Here is a 25,080-nt window from a genome sequence, read left to right as displayed (position 1 = left end):
AGGCTCAAATGGGGCCACAGCTTGCAGCAAAGCCACCCAAGCAAAATCTAAATCAGCCAATCTGCAACCAACCCAAATACAGCTAACCCACGTATGACTGTTGTTATAAACCACTGAGTTTTAGAAGAGATTTTCCACACAGCATTATTACAGCAATTGCAAACTAATATACAAGTCTTCTCTTATCATATATAGTATTAACTGTACTATATGGTAATAACTGTGCCAATCTTTGTGCAAATATCAAGAGAGTCCATACTTACATCTTCAAGAAGCTTCCAATTTGAAAGAGAATATAAAAGCACATTTTAAAATTGACAAATGCAAAGTAGTATTAATCTAAGTGCTAAGTAACAAAGCATTAAAAGTTATAAAGAGCATTAACGGTGATGCCGAAAAAATCTTTTGTCCCACAGCTATGTATAGAAGAATAAAACTCAACCATTCTCTTACACCATGTATAAAGATAAACTCAAAATGGATAAAAGGTTTCTATGTGAGGCAAGAATCTATAAAAATCCGAGAGGAGAACATCGGCAGTAACCTCTTCAACATTGGCCACAGCAACTTCTTTCAAGATATGTCTCTAAAGGCAAAGGAAAAAAATCGAAAATGAACTTTCAGGACTTCACCAAAATCAAAAGCTTCTCCACAGCAAAGGAAGCAGTCATCAAAACAAAGAGGCAACCCACAGGATGGGAGAACATATTAGCAAATGATACTACAGACAAAGTGCTGGTATCCGAGATCCATAAAGAACTCCTCAAACTGAATACACACAAAACAGATAACCATGTCAAAAAATGAGCAGAACACATGAACAGACACTTCTCCAAAGAAGAACATACCAAAGGCTAAGAGAAACATGAAAAAATGTTTATCACCATTAGCCATCAGGGAGATTCAAACCAAAACCACATTGAGATACTACCTTACACCAGTTAGAACAGCCAAAACCCACAAGACAGTAAACAACAAGTGTTGGAGAGGATGTGGAGAAAGGGGAACCCTCTTACACTGTTGGTGGGAATGCAAGTTAGTGCAGCCACTTTGGAAAACAGTGTGGAGAGTCCTTAAGAAATTAAAAATAGAGCTACCCTATGACCCTGCAATTGCACTACTGGGTATTTATCCCAAAGATACAGATGTGGTGAAAAGAAGAGCCATCTGTACCCTAATGTTCATAGCAGCAATGGCCACAGTCACCAAACTGTGGAAAGAGCCAAGATGCCCTTCAACAGATGAATGGATGAAGAAAATATGGTCCATATTTACAATGGAATATTATGCCTCCATCAGAAAGGATGAATACCCAACTTTTGTATCAGCATGGATGGGACTGGAAGAGATTATGCTGAGTGAAATAAGTCAAGCATCAAATCGTTTCGCTTACTTGTGGAGCACAAGGAATAACATGGAGGACATGGGGAGATGGAGAGGAGAAGTGAGTTGGGGGAAATTGGAGGGGGAGACAAACCATAAGAGACTGTGAACTCTGAGAAACAAACTAAGGGTTTTGGAGGGGAGTAGGGTGGGGGATTGGGTGAGACTGGTGGTGGGTATTAAGAAGAGCACATATTGCATGGAGCACTGGATGTAGTGCAGGAACAATGAATCTTGGAACACTAAAAAAGCAAAATTAAATTAAAAAAAAAAAATCTTGGTCCCCGCTGGGCCATGGATTATATAATCTGTTGGGACTTCTGTTTTTTTAACTCTAAAATAAGTGTTTTGAAATAGGTTGGACCTGTGGTGACTTCCAGCTCAAAAAAATGCATGATCTTATGTTTACTCAGGGACTGGCTCAGACAGGATTCATCTCATGAGGAGCATAATCAGAGAAATATAATACACAACGCTACTCCTTGAAAAATGGGTTGAATTTAAATAAGTTGGTGATATAAACACAATAATTACGTGAATAAAAGATCGCAGCATATACCCAATAAGATCTGAACCAACAGAGAAAGGACTTACGCCAAGGAAAGCACTGTGTCATCTTTCTTTTTTTTTTTTTTTTTTTAAGATTTCATTCATTTATTTGACAGACAGAGATCACCAGTGGGCAGAGAGGCAGGCAGAAAGAGAGGAGAAAGCAAGCTCCCCGCCGAGCAGAGACCCTGATGCAGGGCTCGATCCTGTGTCATCTTTCTTTTAGCTGTTCCGTACATGGTTCTAACCAATGAAATACCTTGACACCCCTTCCCTTCTAAACATGCTTTTATTTTATGAGATTTTAAAATTATTCAATGTGAAAAGCTACCTTTTCCTTTGACTACTTTTATATTCTGAGACTTTGGAGGAGGAAATCTCTTTAATCACACTTTGTAAAACTACTCTAGCCCTCATGCTGTCCCTAAAAAGGGCTTAAAATTGATTTTTGCCTCAGTAGCAGAGCTACTCAGCCCAATCTAGCTGTGTCTCTGCATTCCAGTGAATAGCCAATCAGCATGCAAAATTCCACATGGATTACCACACAATAACTTCACTCTAGGCATCATTAGGGGTGGTGAAGATAACTGTAATGAAATCGTGAATACATATACTAGAGCTCTTGGCTTGCTTTTTGATGACACAGACTTACAGTTCAAAAATATCATTTAAAAAAAAGCTTGAATTCAGTCACTTGGAAAAATGGAGCATGTGTTTCCTGTTGTAATTACTTGCCTTTGGAGATCAACTCAGGATAAAGGCTATTTCCAAAATGTTCAAAGTGTCCTGAGAGATTCCTGGAAGACTTTATTCTGTATGCTACTGTTCCCCAGCTGCAAATTCTTGTTGGGAGAGCAGAATCTTTCCAAATGTCTCAGCTTTGCAGCATCAGTAAGAAGAATGACACAGGAGAAGTCCTTTAATAGGGTCTCTGTATTCACTCTTCAATGCCTGTCTATGAAAAATAACTAAGGGAATACAATAGCAACAATTACACCAATGTCATCATTAAGGCATAAATGAATAATTCCTTATTCCCCAAGATTCTTCTAGAGTTTCATTTTCAAATTGTTAATTTGTAATTTTAAAATTACCATGCATTTGGACTTTTCTCTATACCTAGCCTTGTGCAGTTTTCTAAACTTAGCTAGGTAAAACACTTTTGTAACTCTACCAAGAAAAAAGCTTTCTTTTTCTGAACTCTACCTGTTGCTGGATCTTCAAAGAGAGCTCATGGCAGTACTTGCAAAGCACACTCTGCAAGGAAAAGGGTGTGGGTGGGTGTCTATAAATATTCCTCTATGCTCTTTTTTGACATTCCACTTTTAGAAGTTATTACACAGGAAATCCCCACGGATGACTAATACTTAAATTGAATAAATATCTCACACACCATAGGAATCCTAGAAGTAACAACAGAGGAAAACAGCCAATTGACCCCTTCTACACTTCTGAGAAGGCAACCAAAGACATTCATTAATCATTGGGCATAGAACAGGTGATTTGTCTTTTTGCTTAATGCAATGAGAAAATAAGAACTACTATCAACTTTGTTTGCATGTATAATGACACGTATTGCAGATTTGGCAAGAATGGGGTGGGGCATTCTGTTGACTTCCCATGTTGCCATTGTAATAACAAAAACAGTTAAGTATTAGGTCCAAATCATTACATTAGTTTCTATATAGATTAATTACTTCTTTGGTTATGTATATATTCATTTTGCTCAAATTTTGATAAGGAAATAGTTAAGTAATATAATTATCATTCCTTTAGTTCTAAGGGTATGAGTAGGGATAGGAAGAGGCAATAAGAAACTAGGAATGGAAAAGTTGAGAAATACACAGACTGTAAAAGTATGGACAGCGATGTATTTGAGAAACTAGGTAGATACCTATAAACCAAATGGTTCCAGTGCCAGAAACAAAGTTTACACAATAGATCTGAAATTATATTTGAAATCAGGTGCCACACAAAGATGTCAGCAACGAGAGGCAAAAACCATTTAGATCAGTCCTTCTCAAACTTGAATATGCGTACATATTATCTGGTAATCTTGTTTAAAAATACAGAATCTTGGGGCACCTGGTTGGCTCAGTCATTAAGCATCTACCTTTGGCTAAGGTCATGATCCCAGGGTCCTGGGATCCAGCCCCACATCAGGCTCCCTGCTCAGTGGGGAATCTGCTTCTTCCTCTCCCTCTGCCCCTCCACCCGGTCTGTGCTCTCTTTTGATCTCTCTCTCTTTCTCTCTCAAATAAATAAATAATCTTTTTTTAAAATGCAGATTTTGATTCAGTAGTCCTGGGGCAGAATCTGAAATTCTGCATTTCTAACAAGTTTCCTGGGAATGCCAATGCTGACAGTCTATATACTACACTTAAAGTATCAGGAATTAAGTCTACTTAGAAACAGGAATATCAGGAAGTTGGGAAGGGGGGCTTTAAGATAAGAACTCTAGTCACAACATGTTAATAATGCCTTATGCCTTTACCCGGGTATTTGTACGTCTGCTTCTTTCCAACACAGCAGTCAGTCCCAGGGTATAGAGAACCCAAGACCCATAGGTGGAAGTAGTTGAGATGGGGAATTAAATACAACAGATTTGTAGGAACAAATATAAGGGCAAATACCAATATTATCCAACACAGTGTGAATTCAAACAACTGTATTTCACTGGCTCCCATATTTTAATTTTAATGGGGGGGCAGGAATTCAGTGTTTTTTTTTTTTTAAAGTTTTATTTATTTAAGTAATCTCTATACCCAATGTGGAGCTCAAACTCACAAATTCAAGACCAAGAGTCACATGCTTTTCTGACTGAACCAGGCAGGCATCCCCAGTGTTTCTTGGATACAAGTTGTATAAAAAGCTTTGCTTCATTTTCTCATTTAACTCAGGATGATTAAGGACAATTCCATGTATGTACCATTAGACAGTGTTTAACAGTCTAGAGATCTGGAAGTCAGACTGTCAGAGTTTCAATTCAAGTCTAACATTCATCAGCTAGGTAACAAAATTCAAGTTACTGGGGTGCCTGGGTGGCTCAGTGGATTAAAGCCTCTGCCTTTGGCTCAGGTCATGATCCCAGGGTCCTGGGATCAAGCCCCGCATCGGGCTCTCTGCTCAGCAGGGAGCCTGCTTCCTCCCTCTCTCTCTGCCTGCCTCTCTGCCTACTTGTGATCTCTGTCTGTCAAAAAAAAAAAAAAAAAAAAATCAAGTTACTTAATTTCACTGGGTCTCAGATTCCTTACCTTAAAAATGGGGGAAAGAAGAATACTTACCTCATAGAAGTATTGTGATGAAATGAAAATGAAAATATTTTCATTTTGAAGAGTGCCTGGCCCAGAAAAAAATAAATGTGTACAATTACAGTAAGACCTCATTGTGGCATATCTCCAGTCATCTCTCCAACATGCAGGGTTATAGAACTTTAGGTCTACCATGAAAACTGTAGGCCAGGTAAGAACTTAGCAGAAACTTCTGACTGGCTCCAAGTCAGATGGTTCTCTTCATGCCCATGGATGTAAGGATACACTTTCACAGTGAAAGCCTCCATGTACTTGGCACTTTATATTATCTCAAGGCTCTTTGAGGGAGGGGGGGATCTACTTCTGCTCTCCAGTCATTATCTCTTTCAACATTTCCAATCTCAAATGCCTCCTTTTCCCCTCAATTATTAACCTATTTTTCTGTAACTTTCTCAATGTCACCACCCTATATTTGATAATGTATGTTATTATATATTGTATGTACATTTCCTATTATATCAAAATATAATTTAAGGAAAAATATTAGAGATATGCATTCTAATACATCTAATTTGTAGACTTCTCCTATTATCCATTCACTTAGCCATTTACATACTAAATGTCTATTCTAGTGATTATTTACACAGTTCATCTCAAATTTGCCTTTTTCTGTATTTCTAGGCAACACCTTCCTTCTGTCCTCTATGGCTCTCATGTCATGACCTGTAGATGAATAAAGTTCTGTTCTCTCATCTCTAACCATCCCCTGCTTTAAGCTCTCCTATGGTCCACTGTTCCATTAACCTTTCAAAAATATTACTTTTTGTCAAGTTTCTACTCTTCTCAAGAATCTTGTCTTCCACACCAAGCCTAAACCCTTTTGCCCAGCATAAACTAACCTTTCTATTTGACCTCCCTGTATCTTACCCATATTTCAAAACAATGAATTGTGTATCACTCTATTCACCTACAATGCTCTCCTTAGTTGTCATTCTCCTCTGCTTTGTTTGCCACCTTTGTCATTTGACTCCCATGATCATAAACCACTCACAAAGATATGCATGAAGTGAATTCCATGACTTTGACTGGCAGTCGATTGGGGAACACACATTAGGAAAAGAAAAACAGAAAGGGTTCAAATAGGAGTATACCCATATCTTTTCCTAAAATTATGATTTCAGCCAAAGATTTACACAAAGGTGACATGGTGTAGAACAAAGTTCTTGTATTGGAAGTGAATCCTGTGACTGACATATTATCCATTGTTTGACTACAGGTCAACATATCTGAACTGAACATGATCCCTGCACACTGCCTGCGATCACATTACCAGGCTACACATGGGCACGTAAAGCTGCCGGACTGTTATTTTAGAAGACGGGCAAGGAAGAACATGATGGTATGGGTCACCTGCCGCCAGGAATGTAGCTTTATGGCATGATATCGCTGCTTAATGGTCCATTGATCGTTTTTCGAGACACCTGAGGTGTTTAAAGCTTTAGCCACCCAGGGTGTATAAAGAGCAGCAGTCAAACTATATAACTTTAAGGAACTACTTTCAAAGTACCATTTTCAAATATCAAAATTGGATTTAATAATTGTATTTTTAAAGTCAAGGTACACAAAGAAATGATAAAGATGGAAAAGGAGCAACAAAATGCTGTTCCACTCTATCACCTTGCATTAATAATGAAACATGGCATATAAGTAATATTCTTCTCCTCTTTCGAAATCACTGACATGGTATCCTATATATGTGTGTGTGTCTACATCTCTATGTCAATATCTGTATGTATACCTGTAGGTGTGTGTATATGTGTGTGTGTGTGTGTGGATGTGTATACACAAATTAGGCACTGTTCATCTGTGACATGCAACACTTAGAGTTGACACCATGGATGTCTCCCACTAACAAAAACATCATTATATGCTGTTCAGTTCTATGCCTGTGTCTTCAGACTCAGCCTAAAATGAAATAGAAAGCAGGGATGAAGAAAGGGAGAGAAGGCCAGGGGAACAGGGAGCCCAGGGCAAGAAAACATCTACTGATTACTCCTATGCATCAGGCACAATGTGTTGCATGATTGTTCATATTTTGTGCTAATCTATCTCCAACTCTCAAACATAAAGGAATGCCTATGAATATCTCACAAATCTTAATTCCTATTTGGATCACCCATGCTTCAAATTCTGCCAGCATTGATCTACTTATCACTTAATTCACCATTAACATTCTATATAGTTCATCATATATTAAACTATACTTTTTAAACCAACATTTTCAGTATTGAGTGGTTTATGAGACTTGTTCACGTACCCTTTCTATCTCCATGCTCCATAGACACGCTTAGAGATTATTTGACCTCAATATAATACTAAATATAATTTAAATAAAGTTTTCTGATTATAAAATCATAAATCGTAAATATTTCTGGTTGAAAATGGTGGTGGACTAGCAACCTGTGATATAGCCTTTCCACTTCTTAATAAAGCACCTCTGAAGAAACAGGAGAAACAAAACTTTGGAACAGTAATGAAAACAAGAAATGAAAGTCAAGGTATCATCAAAAGCTGAAGATTTCCATTAACTTCAGACTGATGAAACTGGATAAAAATTTCAAGCAACAACTGTACACATTATACTATGAGAAAGAGAAAAAATTAATTGGGAATAAGCCAACAATCTCCCAACCATCTCTATTAATTGGGAATAAGCCAACCAAATACTCAGTGAATTAAAAAATACCAAGTCTATGTGTCAGTTAGGTTGCTGGGCAGCCGCGGCAGAGCTAGGGTGGTGGGTAGGAGTGGCAACTTGCATCCTCCCAGTAATAGATCCACAATTCAATTTTCAGGAGAAGGAAAAGGCAGGAAAAAACCTGATTGCAGTGCATACTTGGAAGAGTAGTCCTTCATATACAGTATGGAGGGTGTCAGAAAGAGAACATTCTTTCTCAATCCAACAAAACTGAACAAATAAAAACCTACCAACACTGAGGGATTGGACTGGGAACAATTCATAGGAAAGTATCACAAAGTTGTAGTTCTAAAGAGGGCACAATGAGAACTATAGGGAAATTTGCTCACCCTGTCTTTTGGTAAAAATTTTAAAATAAATTGATGAAGAAAAATTAGCATTAGGACTGTGGGGAGAAATATTTCTACAGGTAAGGAAGAGTCATACCCAAGATTCAGAGAAATAGCCTGTAAAAATAGCTTATAACAGAAAAAAGGAAAAAAACTTTGGTTTTTCTTTGGTTTTTGGAAAACATAACTTTTATGAAGCCAAATAAGAGAGCAATAAGAAAGAAAAAACAGAATGAAAATAAATTATGATGAAATTGTAAAAGACAAAGTTACAATAAGGGAGGACTTTTAGAAAGTATAAAATTGGTAGAATTAACATGTGCAGAGGAGGCAGTGAAGGGCAGAACTTGGTGACATGAAAAATCAAGTCAATAAAGTATAAGACAATCTTGAAAAACTCTGTTAGAATACAAAGGAAAAAAGAATGCAAAGAAGGAAGGAGAGACAGAGAGAGGAAAGAAAGGAAGGGTAGGGAAAGGGAGGGAAGGGAAGGGAGGGAAGGGAAGGGAAGGGAAGGGAAGGGAAGGGAAGGGAAGGGAAGGGAGGAAGAAAAGGAGAGAAACTGGAAATAATGAAGAAAATGGTAACAGAAGTGAAGGATAAGGAATGGAGATCCAATCTAAGAATACAAGTGGGATAACCAAATTAAGATGGAAACAATAACCATACAACTGAAGAAATTTCTTCTGCTTAAAAAGTAAAAATGGTAATGTTTCCAGTTAGTCAAAAGTCATCGCCTTTAAGAAATGTACTCTATATTACAGGGGCAACTGGGTGGCTCAGTAGGTTAAGGGTCTGACTTCCGCTCAGGTCATGATCTCAGAGTCCTGGGACCAAACCCCTCATCAAGTTCCTTGCTCCCAGGGAGCCTGCTTCTCTCTTCCTCTCTCCTTGTGCTCTCACTATCTGTCTCTCTCTCAAATAAATAAATACAATATTTTTTAAAAAAGAAATGTACTGTACATTATAGATGTACTCTGGGAAAATATTTGAATTCTAGAAAAAAATAAAAACTCCCCAAGTATTCCACTATATACACAAAAATAAAAATCAGGTCAACCACGTATTTCTATTTTTCTACACTAAATATCTGAAAACAATGGTACAGTATCTACAGTCACTGCAGGAGAAAAGATTGTTATCCACTAATATTCTACCTTGTAACATAATCTACATGTATGAAGAAAATAGAAAGCTGTGTTTATTACACAAGAGCTCAGAAAAATATATTTGTCCTTTTCTTTTTTTTAAATCATTTGAGAGTCCCCTGCGTGACTCAGTCATTAGGTGTCTGCCTTCGGCTCAGGTCATGATCCCAGAATGCTGGGATCAAGACCCACATCAGGCTCCCTACTTGGCGGGGAGACTGCTTCTCCCTCTCCATTCCCCCTGCTTTATTCTCTTTCTCAGTATCTTTCTCTGTTACAAATAAATAAAATCTTTAAAAATAAAAAAATATAAAAAAATCATTTGAACATATATTCCAACCAAGCACAGGTAAAAACCCAAAGTATCTCAAAAATTGGAAGAAACATCATGAAGCCTATAAAGCTTGTTCTTAACCAGTTTGAACCTCAAACCCAGAGATATAGATAGATTATGTTTCATCAGGAGAATCCCACAGAATAGGGAAGAAGTTTGACTTTCAGTGTTTAACTCAGCTGGAAATCATTTTTCTGCTATTACTCTTGTCTTGGAAAATGTATTTGGTTATTGTGTCTTTACAATTCATATTCTTATATATCCAAAAAATAATTGAAAGCACATTCTCAAAGAGTTATCAGTACAACCACATTCATAGCAGCATTACTCGCCAGAGCCAGAAGGTGGACCAACACTCAAGTCCACTGGCAGATGAATAAACAAACTGTGGTCGACACGTACAACAGAATAGTATTCAACCCTCAAAACACAAGAAATACTAACACATGCAACGATGTGGATGAAACTAAGGACATATCCTGAATGAAACCAGCCAGCCACAAAAAAAACAAATATGGGGGCCTGAAGAGTAATCAAATTCACAGAAACACTCATAGAAATCAAACTTAGAATTGTCAGGGGCTACAGAGAGTAAGGAATGAGGAGTTATTGTTAAATAAGAATAGAATCTCAATTTTGCAAGGCAAAAAACTCTGGAGATGGGTTGCATGGTAATGTAAGTACACTTAGCCCTACAGAACTATACACTTAAAAATGGTTAAAATGGTAAATTTTACATTTGTGTGTGTTTATCAAAAAATAAGCATTCTTGTTTTATTTTTTAAAAATTCATATTCAGGACACCTGGGTGGCTCCGTTGGTTGAGCCGCTGCCTTCACCTCAGGTCATGATTCTAGGGTCCTGGGATTGAGTCCCCATCAGGATCCTTGCTCAGCGGGGAGCCTGCTTCTCTCTCTGCCTCTGCCTGCTTGTGTGTTTCCTCTGACAAATACATAAATAAAATCTTTTTAAAAAATTCATATGCATAGTGAGCCAGTATTTATTAGTTTATAGAAGACCAATAAACCATCCAATAGTTTATTATTATCTGTTATAACAACCATCTTCCCAGCACATTTTATTTCAAATTTGTGGATGACTCTGCATTAAGAAAGGTTTAAAATCAATACATGTAGTTATATCTCAACAACATAAAAATACATGTTCATAGGAGGTAAAAGATGCTCTAATACAATAGAACATGCATTCTCAACTGAGGCAACATCCTTCCGAAGTGTACAAAACTGGTTCTTGCAGAGGGGGGAAAAAAAACAGCTTAGACTTCGTATGTATAAAGCACAGGTAAACATAAACTGGGAAATAGATATATAGTGTATCTATTTTATCTTATTAAAATTTTATGGGGTGATGGGAAAGCCAATAGGAAAAGGTCTAAAAGGCTTCTTAAGGAAGAGATAATGAAAATAAAGTTGAGAAATACTGGAATACATAAAAATGTTAATGATGGTAATTTTCTAGATGTCAGACACTTTGTCATTTTGTGTATTAATCCTTTTTACATAACCAATTTTTTTCTTCAGAATTATGCCATAAAATTAGTTTAAAAAATTAGATACTTGGGGCACCTGGGTGGCTCAGCGGTTGAGCCTCTGCCTTCGGCTCAGGTCGTGATCTCAGGGTTCTGGGATCGAGCCCCGCATTGGGCTTCCTGCTCTGCGGGGAGCCCACTTCCCCCTTCTATCTCTGCCTGTCTCTCTGCCTACTTGTGATCTCTCTGTCAAATAAATAAATAATCTTTAAAAATATTAGTAACTAAAACTGTGTGCATGCTATATGATGGCAGTCATATTTTAAAATGCAAAAGAAAAAGACTATACATATATAGATAAAAATATTAATAATGGTTATCATTTTTTTTTTGAAGTGGGGGAGGAGAAGAGGGAGAGGGACATGCAGAACCCTATGCTGATCACAGAGCCCAACATGGGGCTCCATGCAGGCCTTTATTCCAGGAACCTGAGATCATGACCTGAGCTGAAATCAAGAGTCAGAGGCTTAATCAACTGAGCCACCTAGGCACCGCAATAATGGTTATCTTTAGGCAGGACTCTGGGCAACTTTTTCTTCTATTTTCTTTTGTTATCCAAATTTTCCGTAATGAAGAAAAAATGTAATTTGTGATCACCTCCCTTAGGTCATATCAAAGAAAACAACAGAAAAATTTAATTCATTCATTCATTCATTCACTCATTCTACTACAATGTATTAAGCAGATACCATGTGCCAAGTCCTGTTCTATGTCCTGGGGATTGATACTGATGAATAAAGACATGGATCCTATATATATGGTACTTATATTCTTATGAAAAGGCAGACACAGATAAAGACAAAACATTAATAGTAAGCTATAATAAATAGTATTACAAAATACCAACAGGCTGAAATTGAAAATTAAAAACCAGTTTATTGGGGTGCCTGGGTGGCTCAGTGGGTTAAAGCCTCTGCCTTTGGCTCAGGTCATGATCCCAGGGTCCTGGGATCAAGCCCCACGACAGACTCTCGGCTCAGCAGGGAGCCTGCTTCCTCCTCTCTCTCTCTCTGACTGCCTCTCTGCCTCCTTGTGATATCTGTCTGTCAAATAAATAAATAAAATCTTAAAAAAAAAAGAACAGTGTATTAGGGTAGCTAAGGAAGACTTCCTTAAGGCCATTTCAGCTGTGACCTAAAACTTAAGAAGGAGCTAGCAGGTTGAATGGAGGTCAAAGTATTCCAGAACAAAGAAACACTAGGAGTTAAGTCCTTGAGACAAGGAAGGCAAAGCCCAGAGCTCCTGGAAGTCAGGGAGCAGTGGGGAATATTGGAGGGATAAGGCTCCTCTTGCAGAGCCTTACAGACCACGAGGGAGCTTAGAATGTATTCAGGGGACAGAGGGAAGCTATGCAAGAACTTGAAAGCGGGAGACAGATGTGATCCAATTCATATTTCAGTATTACTTTGTTGCTGTGAGGAAAGACTGTTGGAGGGGAACAAGGGTGGAAGCAGGAAATTAGGACCCTGTTGAAATTATCTGGGCGAAACTGTGAACTCTACATTGTACCTGCTCAAATCCCAAACCTCTTCAAAAGTGACTACCAATTCCCACATTCCCTGGGGCTGTCTTTTCTTCCTAGGCAACAATTTTAGCTTTGTTGCCATAGTTGCTAGAGTTGTTAAAATTGCAACAGTTCTAGGGCACCTGGCTGGCTCAGTCAATCGAACATGCAACTTTGACCTCAAAGTTGTAAATTCAAGCCCAGTGTTGGGTGTAGAGATTACTTAAAAATAAAATCTTTTAAAAAAAAATGCAAGTTCTTCCAAATCTATGGTTCAAGTTCATGTTTTTGATCCTGCTGGAATTATCCTTCTTCAAATACCACAGTGTTACCTCTCTGCTGTCCCTCTTGGAACAACCTGCAAAGTTGGTAAAAGATTTTTTTTTTCTTTTTGGTAAAAGATTTTTTGAATTTTCAGTTCTTTTGGCCCCAGTCTCTGAGCAAATATTTGTTCCTATATCTATTGTGTGCCAGACAACATGCTAAGCACTTGAGATCAGGTTGTAAGCAACACAGACACACTCAGACAGCTTAGACTCAACCAAGAGGTACAGGTCCCTCATACAAAGAATTTAGAACAATGTCCTCAAAAAATTGATTGAATGACCCAAGGACATTTCTTTCTTTCTTAAGAATGGCCAGATATAATTTGTCTTTATATTCTCTTCTGCTCTTCACAGGATCTCTACTTGTCCTCTGCAATGTCTCATATCCTAAAGCAGCCTGGATTTTCAGATTTCTTTGTTAAAGTCCTCTCCAGTATCATTCTGATGCCCCTGTCCACCTGTTAACAGAGCCACTACCTACTTACACTCTGGTCTAGCCATTCTGAACATCTCTCTCTTCTTTGCTGTAGGAAATTTGTATTCACTTATAAGTGGTTGCATCAGCCTGGCACACACTTTTCCTCTTGAAGTTACAGGGTTAGGTAGTTTTCATCCTTTAGATTCTAGCTTAGAGTATAATCTTCTCAAAGAAGCATTTCCTTCCTATCCTTCCTTAGAAGACCCTATATGACCCTAGTTACCTTGTTGATAGATTACTTCCTAATAATTATAATAATGCATAATTATTTTATACACCTTCCATCCTTATTTTCACTCTGTCTCCTTCACTCAAGGGAAGTTCCATGTGGGTAGGACCTATGACTATCTTGTTCATTACAATGCAGCCTGACCCATAGAGATGCCTAAAAATGTCTTTTCAAATGTGTTCTGAGGGTATGAATAAATGAATGAATGCCACTCTCAGTGTCCAAAATACCCTTTCTTTTCTACTTTAACTTACTTAATATCAAGTAGGTCTCGGATTTATGGTGCCTCCTACCGAAAATTGTCTTTGGATCCCTTGTTCTTATCTTCCTATGTGTTCTCATGGCATCCTGTATGTCATCAGTTACACTTTTATCACCTGTTGCTGATATTTTACTGCCTCAAAGTAATTTTGAATTTAATCTGAAGAGTTAAAATTCTACCTACCTTCATTCAATAAATTTCTGGAGTACAGATCATCAAAAACTTCCCTACGGTAACTTCAAAACAAAAAAGAGACTTCTCTTTTCTGTCGAAATGGAGTAGCCGAGACTAGATTTACCTGCCCAACTTCACCAAAAACCAGATAAAATATATGAAATAACAGTTTTCAAGAAACTAAACATGAGACAACAAATAATGGTGGTCACTGAGAGATACGAAATGAGACCCAGTACTACATTTACCCCCACTTACTGCATGAAGGAGTTTCCAGGCCACATGTAAGGAAGGGGAGCCAGGCAGAGCCCAGTAGACTACCTGAACTGAGAAGACACAGCAGAGAGTCAAAGGGATCCAAAGTAGCTAGAATTCACAGGACATGGTGATAGAAAGAAAAGAGCAGCACAGGGAGAGAACTTCAGAGATGTATCCTGAGTAGTTATAAGAATATGCATTAAAGGAAACTATCAAAGCCAGGAATAAAACACCCTAAGAGGATTATAGGAAAGACTGTGTGGCACTCCTACACAGGTTGGCTATGTTGCCTCTTCTTAATAGCCAAACTAGAAAAAATGTATGAATTATATAGAGCATTTGGCAAAGTACCTGTGAAAGTGTGTAGAATACCTTTAGATATTTAAAAGACGGGATGATAAACCAATATTATTGACAATTCTATTCCAATAAATTCAACAACTTAGATAAAATGGAAAAAAATTGAAAGACACACTATCAAAGTTCACTCCAAAGGAAATAGATACCAGAATAAATTTATGATTATTAAAACAAATTTAAAATCCTTCACACACGGGGCGCCTGGGTGGCTCAGTGGATTAAGCCGCTGCCTTTGGCTCAGGTCATGATCTCAGTGTCCTGGGATCGAGCCCCGCATCGGGCTCTTTGCTTGGCAGGAGCCTGCTTCTCTCTCTCTCTCTCTGCCTGACTCTCCGCCTGCTTGTGATCTCTCTCTCTCTGTCAAATAAATAAATAAAAAAAAATCTTTAAAAAAAAAATAAATAAAATAAAATCCTTCACACACAAAAAAATTTCATTTCCAGTTGGGTTCTATGGTGAATCCTATAAAGCATTTAGGGAAGAAATAACTATAATATGATTACATAAAAAATATATATGTAATAATATAACATATTTATATATCTTTATGGGTTTACATATATTTATATTATAAATACATATAAATATATACTAATATGTTACATATACACACATATAAAACCTTCCCCAAAACTGTAAAGGAAGAAACTATTTGCACCTAATTTGATGAAGACAGCATTACCCTGATGCCAAAATCAGACAAGGCATTACAAGAAAACTACAGATCAATCTTCCTCATGAACTTAAAAGGAAAAACTGTTAAGAAATTTTAACATATAGAATCTGGACATACATAAAAATAATGATACATCATGACAAAGGAAGAGCTTATCCAAGGAATGCAAAGTTTAACATTTGAAAATCAATGTAACTCAACATATTCATAATTTTTAAAGAAAAATTATATGATCCTCTCACTAGTTGCAGAAAAAGTTGTTAACAAATCATGCCTAAGAGAGGGAGCTAAAGGCTTCCTCCTAAGATCAGGAATAAGGCAAGCAAATTCACTCTTACTACCTTTCCTATTTAACATTGTATTGGAGGTCCTAGCCAGTGCAATAAGGCAAATAGTAATAATAATGAAAATAATAATAAATGAAATGCATCTAGTTTGAGAAGGAAGAAGTAAAACTTTTCACAGATATTGTTTACATAGAAAATCCAATAAAATCTGCAAAAATTCTTCTAGAGCCAATGAATTTAACAAATCACATACAAGATCAACAAACAGAAGTCAAAGATGTTTCTATGTACTAGCAACAAACAAGCCAGTCAGAGAAAGACAAAGATCATGTGATTTCATGCATATGTGGAATTTAAGAAACAAAACAAATGAGCAAGGGGAAAAAAAGAGAGACGGAAGCAAACCAAGAAACACTCTTAACTACAGAGAACAAACTGATGGTTACCAGAGGGAGGGAGTGGGGGGATGGGTGAAATAGGGGATGGGGGTTAAGGAGTGCAGTTGTGATAAGCACCAGGTGTTGTACGGAAGTGTTGAATCACAATATCATGATACTAATCTGAAACTAATATTACACTGTATGTTAATGAACTAGAATTTAAATAAAAACTTTTAAAAGTCAGAAACTGAATTTTCTAAAATTACAGCAGTATCAAGATACAAAATAGGGGAAAGTAAGACAAAAGATGTACGAGACCTCTATATTATTATAAAACACTTGTTTTTTAAAAAAATGTATTTCTTTCTTTGTCAGAGAGAGAGCACAAGCAGAGGGAGCTGCAGGCTGAGGGAGAAGCAGGCTCCCTGCTGAGCAAGGAGACCAATGCAGGACGCTGGGATCATGACCTGAGCCAAAGGCAGACACTTAACCCACTGAGCACCCAGGATACCAATTATAAAACATCTCTGATACATATTTTTAAAGTAACTAAATGGAGAGATATATCACATTTATTGTTGAAAACTCAATAGTGTTATGATATAAGCTCTCTTCAAACTAAATTCAAGATTAAACATAATCACAGTAAAATCCCAGCAGGTTTTTATTGTAAAAATTATCAAACCAATTCTAACATCCATATGGAAATGCATAGGACCTAGTATAGCAAAACAAAAACACAAATCCTCTTTCAAAAAGAAAGACAAAATTAGAATGTTAACATTACCTGATCCCAAGGCTTATTATAAAGCTAGAACAATCAAAAGAGTATAGTATTGGCATAAAGATGGGCGAATACATCAGGGAAACAAAACAGAAAGTCCAGAAATAGATTCGTGTATATATAGACAACTGATTTTCAACAAAGCTGTAAAAACAAATCAGTGGAAAAAGAATAGTCTTTATTTTTTTTTTTAAGGTATTATTTATTTATTTAACAGAGAGAGGGAGACAGCAAGAGAGGGAACACAAGCAGGGGGAATGGGAGAGGGAGAAGCAGGCTTCCCGCTGAGCAGGGAGCCAATTAGGAGCTCAATTCCAGGACCCTGAGATCAGGACCTGAGACAAAGGCAGATGCTTAATGACTGAACCAACTAAGCAACCCTGAATAGACTTTAAATAACATTGAACAATCAGATAACATATGAAAAAAATATATATATATGCAAAAGTCCACTCCAAATAGTTTATAGACCTAAATGTAAATCCTAAAACTGTAAAATTATTTCAAGAAAAATTTAAGAAAAAATCTGTCACTGCAGTTATGCAAAGATTTCTTAGACACCTCTAACTATATCAATTTTCAAAAAAATTACAAATTGAACTTCAGCAAAATAAAAACTTTTGCTCTTCAAAGGACACTATTAAGGAAATGAAAACACAAACCACACTGAGAGAAAATAATTTGGAGTCATGATCTGATAAAGAATTTGATCCAAAATACAAAAACAACCCTGTAAACATAATAGTAAGAAAATAAACAATACAACTTTTTCATTTGCAAATATTTTGTTTGCAAACATTTTGAACAGATAACTTTACCTGTTCAACTGATGGCAAATAAGTTTAAATGTGTTCAACTTCATTAGCCATTAAGTAAATGAAATTAAACCCACAATGAGATACCACTATATACCTTTTATAATGGCTAAAATGAAAAAAAAAAAAGAGCATAGTTAGTGTAGAAAAAGATACAGAACAACTGGAATTCCCATCACTGCTGGTGGGAATAGAAAATAAGAACTTTGAGAGCACCTGGGTGGCTCAGTTGGTTGAGTGACTGCCTTCAGCTCAGGTCATGATCCCAGAGTCCCAGGATCAAGTCCTGCACTGAGGTCCCAGCTCCACAGGGAGTCGGCTTCTCCCGCAGACCTTCTCCTCTCTCATGCTCTATCTCATTGTCTCTCAAATAAATAAATAAAATCTTTAAAAAAAAAAAAGGAAAAAGAAAGAAAATAAGAACTTTGGAAAACAGTTTGGCAGAATCATAGAGAGGTAAATTTACACCTATCCTGCTATCCATTCATCCCATTCCTGGATATTTACCCAAAGGAATGAAAGCTTATGTCTAAAAAAGATGTGTACCTGAGTGTTCATAATAGCTTTATTTGTAATAGCCCCAAACTGGAAATAACCCAAATGTCTATCAACAGATGAATAAATAAACAAAGTGTGGTATATTTTACAATGGAATAGTACTGATAAACAAAAGGGAAAAAGTCATCAGTGCTCAATACAACATGGATGAATCTCAAAATAATGAAGCTAAATGAAAAAAGTCACAAAAAATGAGTACTCACTGTATGGTTCTATTTATTAAAAATTCTAGAAAATGAAAACTAATCTATGTGACTGAAGGAAGAATAGTGGTTTCTTAGAAACAGGGGCAGGGTAGGGGTTGAGAGGATAAGGCAGGAGGGAAAGTTTACAAAAAGGCATGGAGAAACTTTTCAGCTGTGATGGCTATGTTCATTATCTTGATTATGGTGATGGTTTCACATGTGTATATGTGTGCTAAGATTTATCAAAATGCACACTTTAGCTCTTTGCAGTTTATCTTATTTCTTTGATATCTCACTAGCGTTATTTAAAAAAAAAAAAAAAAGAGGGTCTTAGATAAATGCCCTACTCAGAAGTCCCAGAGTCTGTGAGTCACGGTAAGATTGTATCTATGAAACTGAGATGGAAATTGCATCAAGTCATCTAAAAATTAATTTGAGGGTCATTTATATAACTCTAAAGCAGCCAGCCTGAAGAAGCTAAGCTAGAACCTATAAAATTTTTCTGTAACTGATGCTGGATGGAGAATGAAAATGATTAATGATTTGGCCCAATTTAAACATATTCAAAAGGTTGATACAATAGAAAGAGGAATGGGGAGCCTGGTGAAGGACTAGGATTTCCAGAAATATTTTTACAATTAACTAACTACAACCTGGAACACATCCCTAATGTCACAGACTATTCCTTTCTTTATTTACAAATTTAAGATATTGGACTCATTTTACTGAATCCCTTTCAGAGCTATAATTCAAGATCTACTCCTATATTCATTCTTTTCTGTCATTCTGTTTTTCTATGACCCATGAAAATATACATGTATCCAAAATCAAGAGAAATATAAGGAGAAGATGCAAAAAGATAATATCTATACACTGATCAGACAAATGGCAACAATTGTAGGTAAAATTACAGAGTTTCTCATCACCAAAAATTTATTAATCTCCTATAGTACATAGTTAGTTGTTTATCATGTTTATAGAAAAAGTGGAGTATTAATATTCAGTAAGCATGTTCTTCTTCCTTACAGCCTCAAAGATGATATGAAAGGCATTTCAAATGATACTAATATTTTATAAAGATTTTCAAAACATAAAATTTTCAGAAATTATTTTTACCATAATCCATTCATAATCATAACCTATTTCAGAATGCCTTGAGGAATCCAGGGCCCTACCCTCTAAGAGTTTGCCTTCTAAACAACAAGTACTTGAGCACATCTACTCTCTTTAGTCTTATATGGTCATTGAACTGTAAAGAAACCCCCTAAATATTTGTGGTTAAAGTTCCTGCCAAAATGCAACCTTTCTAAGATAGATGTCAACCACAAACCTACAGTTAAGGATTAACCTCTTAAATCAAATAATAATGTTAAATGTCCCTTCAAGTGGTAAACATTATTACTCCAGACAAGAGATTACCTCAGAATTTAAAGCTTAAAAAACAGTACTAAAATTTAAGATTAAGGGGGAATTTTCTTTGAGTTTTAAGGACTGGGCAGCCATTCAGAAATAGAGCTCTCTTAAAGGGGCACTATTTCTTTTTGAAGTAATCATGCAGGAATATCTCTTGCTAAGCACATCTTTTGCTGGGCTAGGATTGTTCTCTTACCTTGGGTATATGTTTAGGAATAGAAAAGTGCATCACTTTGGTAAAGAGGAAAATTTCTGATGGTAAATAACATTACATAAAAATTTTAATATTAAAGGCTATTATTCTAAAGGATCTAATCTTGTCAGAAAGGATAAGCTAACAATACACTCAAGTATATTTCTCAAAACTCCTTTTTTTCACTATTTTAAGGAACCAAGAGATCTGGATCCACACTCTTGGTATCCAAGCAAATCTATTTATCTATTTCATTTTTGTGTGTGTGTGGGGGAGAATTTGATTCATGCATTCATTCATTCAGCTAACATTTAATGGACTACTTCTGTGTGTCAGACAGCATAAAGCCTGTGGTTGAGAGAAAAGAAGGGAAGACACAAACATGCAGACATGTTCCTTATCCTTAGGAGTTCAAAGACCACTGGGGAAAACAGATACTTAACTAGAATAGGAAAGATTCTTTCATTATTTCAGACAGTGTCATAGAAGTCTCTAACAGAAGTAGGGTTTGACCTAAGCTTTGAACACAGTATTACCAGGAATTAGTTAAAAGCAAGAGGGAAGACGATTCCAAAAAAGATAGCGCCTTGTACAAATGCTCAGGTAGTAGAATGTCAGTGGTACTTTCTGAGAGAGGAAAGTTTTATGGTTTATTTTCAGCATTTAGGAAGTCGGCATGGGAAGGTAGAAATACAACCCTAACGATCTGGGTACAGAGGTAGATACATAACAACCCTAAAGTTCGATGAAAGGAGGGGAGACCTCAGAGGGTGTTGAACTCAGTTTAAGAAGTTTAGATTTGTGATTATTGGCAAAGAGACATACAAAAGACACACAAAGACTTTTAAGCAGAGCAATGGAATGATCAAATTTGGGCTTTAGAAATGAAACTTAAACTAAAGTAGTTTTCAATTATTTAAGAAGCCCTACCAAATAGTACTACTTTTCATGGTGTTCCACCAAGTTTTAAGTGGACCTCAGTTGAAGCCAAGAAAGAAGGACAAGGAAGACAAAAGAGACCTGCTCAATCTTCTCACTCCAAAGACATCAAAGGGTTCTCCTTTTACCTGTGTATTGAGTTTGTTTGGGGTCACCTGTGAGTTTAATTTTGATTTTTAAAGATTCAGCTGCATTTTTTTTTAAGTTTAAAAACCACTGATATAAAAGATGAACCAGAAGGAAACTATACTATCATCAGGGAAAGTAAAAGTTATTGTGCTAGTCCAGGGACCAGATAACAGAACACAAACCAAGACAGTATAAGTGAGTTTGCTACTTGTATTCATATATTAGAATGTTGTGAAACAAATAAAATCCAAAATACCTAGTACTTGCAGTGTGCATCCACTCAGAACAGAAAGAACAGAGCAGAAAGAACTTTTGAGCCCTTCCTTACTCTCCAACGGGGTCCACAACAAGACCAGAAGACAGGTATACCACATTCCACAGCACATATAAAGCAAGTAATAAATGACTCTTAAATGACACTCCAAAGGAAAATTAATTTTTTATGGTGATTTTTTAAAAAGATTTTATTTATTTATTTGACAGAGCGAGATCACAAGCAGGCAGAGAGGCAGGCAGAGAGGAGGAAGCAGGCTCCCTGCTGAGCAGAGAGCCCGATGTGGGCCTCGATCCCAGGACCCTGAGATCATGACCTGAGCCGAAGGCAGCGGCTTAAACCACTGAGCCACCCAGGCGCCCTTTTATGGTGATTTTAAACTGAAGAACTAAATCAAAACTTGGGTCTTATTGAAGTATAATTAACATACAGTGTTATATTCGTTTCAGGTATACAATACAGTGATTAAACACTCTTAATCCCCTTCACTTATTCTACCCTTTTCTGCAGTGATCTATCTCCCCTCTTGTAACCATCCGTTTGTTTTCTATAGCTGGGAGTCATTTTTTTTGTTTGCTCTTTACTTCTTAAATACTACATATGAGTGAAAATATCACTCAAATTTGTCTTTTCATTCAGCATTATACCCCCTAGGTCCATCCAAGTTTTTGGAAATAACAAAATTTATTTTTTTTTATGGCTGAGTAATATTTCATTATATATACCACATGTCCTTTATCCATTCATCTGTGAATGGACACATGGGTTGCATCCATAGCCTGGATATTGTAAACAAAGCTGCAGTAAACCTAAGGATGGGTATAACATGGTGTGTTAATTACATTTCAACAACAACCAAAAAAGAAACAAAACAAACAAAGGAAAACAAAAAAAAAGCTGAAAGACTTTTACAAAGTAATATGTTTGTGAACTCTTTCTATATTTCTGACATTTTCCCAACCATTTATATTAGTGTTTTCCAAGTGATATCAATTTTAAATACTTATGACCTATAAACATGGTCATTTCATAAGGCTCATTTGTGATAACAAATTTATATGTAGCAATAAAACAGCCATATTTATATACTTCACATTTCATTTGATTTTTAACACATTAATTTTTGAATCTTTTAAATATAACCAAGTTACTTCCAATAGGAAAATTGATCTCTTTCCAAATCATAGATTTATTTTTTTTAATATTTTATTTATTTATTTGAGAGAGAAAGAGAGAGTGAGAGAGAGCAAAAGGAGGATCAGGAAAGGGAGAAGCAGGCTCCTCACTGAGTAGGAAGCTGGATGTGGGGCTGGATCCCAGGACCCTGATCATGACCTGAGCTGATAGCAGATGCTTAGCTGACTGAGCCACACAGGTGCCCCTATCTTACATAGATTTCATTAATGTTTAACTAAATATATGTATTGGTGATAACTACAGAAACAAACAACCAACTATGGGCTTTTGATGTTAGCTAGCATTCTGTGCTAAATGCTCATTTTTATTGAGTTGATACAAATCAATTTCCTGATTTTATTTCTAATCAAGAAAATAAGAGAACAAAACAGTTGATATTTTATACATGCATTGACACGTGCTTAGAATAGTCATTTATTCCATATAAAATGGATTTACATTTGTCTTCACAAAGACTCCAGATTTGTTCAAATGAAAAAGTCACACATGCAGTTTAGGTCAGTAAAACATAGGCAATATTTTATTTTGGACTTCATCTGAATTCAGCAACTCCACATGATCTTTTTTTAAAAGAGAATATTACTTTGGGTGTATTATTTCTTTTTTGTGCTTATGTTTATGTTTATGTTATGTTTATAAACATTTAATATGGTTTCACTTATTTGTAGAGCATAACAGATAGCATGGAGGACAAGGGGAGATGGAGAGGAGAAGGGAGTTGAGGGAAATTGGAGAGGGAGATGAACCATGAGAGACTATGGACTCTGAAAACAATCCAAGGATTTTGAAGGGGTGGGGGTTGGGAGGTTGGGGGAACCAGGTGGTGAGTATTAGAGAGGGCACATATTGCATGGAGCACTGGGTGTGGTACATAAACAATGAATTCTGTTATGCTGAAAGAAATTTTAAAAAATATATTTGTATCGTGGGTTACCTGGCTGACTCAGTCAGTGACTCTTGATCTGATGGTATGAGCCCCACACTGGGTGTAGAGATTACCTAAAAACAAAATCTTTCAAGAAATATTGAAATCATATCATGTATCTTTTCTGACTACAAGAGTGTGAAGCTAAAAACCAATCTCAAGAAAAATATCTGGAAAGAACACAAATATATTGAGGTTAAATAACATGCTATTAAACAATGAATGGGTCAACCAAGAGATCAAAGACAAAATTTAAAAAAAAAAAACCATGAAGAGATATGAAGAGAAGTGAAAATGAAAACACACCAGTCCAACATCTTTGGGATGCAGCAAAAAAGCTATTCTTAAAGGGAGGATTATAGCAATACAGTCTTATCACAGGAAGCAAGAAAAAGTTCAAATAAACAACTTAATCTCATACCTAAAGGAGCTGGAAAAAGAATAAAGCTCAAAGCCAGTAGAAGGAAAGAAATAATATAGATTAGAGTAAAAATAAATGAAATAGAGACTAAAATAACAACCAAACAGATCAATGAAACCAGGTGCTGGTTCCTTGCAAAGCTCAACAAAATTGATAATACTTTAGCCAGATTCATTTAAAAAAAAAAAGAAAGAGAGAGAGAGAGTGAAAGAGAGAGAGCGAGCTCAAATAAAATAAAAAATGAAGAAAAAGTATGACAATTGATACCATAGGAACTTGGATTTTAATCCAAATATGGATTATAAAACAATACTATGGAAAATTATATTCCAAGAAATTGGACAGCTTAGAAGAAATGGATAAATTCCTAGAAACATATAACCTCCCAAAACTTAATCAGGAAGAAATAGAACATTTAAACAGACTGATTACTAGTGTTGAAATGAAATTGCCTATCAAAAAACTTCCAACAAAGTCCAGGACCAGATGGCTTCACAGGCAAATTCTACCAAACAATTAAAGAAGAGTTAACACCTGTTCTTCTCAAACTATTCCAAAAAAATAGAAGAGGAAGGAAAGCTTCCAAATTCATTCTTTGAAACCAGCATTACACAGATACCAAAACCAGAAACACTGCAAGAAAAGAGAAGTATCAACCAATATCTCTGATGAATATAGATGCAAAAAATCCTCAATAAAATATTAGCAACTGGAATCCAACATTATAAAAATAATTCACCACAAAGACACTTAAAAAAGGTGGAGGGGGAGGGCAGAAAATCATCTACATGTAATTTGAACTTCAGATACAAAGGAAAGAAATACTAGTTAAAAATTAATGAACTTCTCTTGTATCTTTGAAATAAATCTTACTTGATCAATTTGATCAAGTTTACTTGATCCATTTGATATTTTTATGTTAAGCTTTAAATCCTAGAATAAACCTAATTTGGTAATTATATCTAATTTTGTATTTCTTTCAGTATTGTTGCATATATTTATATATGAAAAT

The sequence above is a fragment of the Neovison vison genome, chromosome 11 (assembly GCF_020171115.1).
Source record: "Neovison vison isolate M4711 chromosome 11, ASM_NN_V1, whole genome shotgun sequence".
Lineage (NCBI taxonomy): Eukaryota > Metazoa > Chordata > Mammalia > Carnivora > Mustelidae > Neogale > Neogale vison.
Note: the sequence above shows the minus strand (reverse complement) of the source record.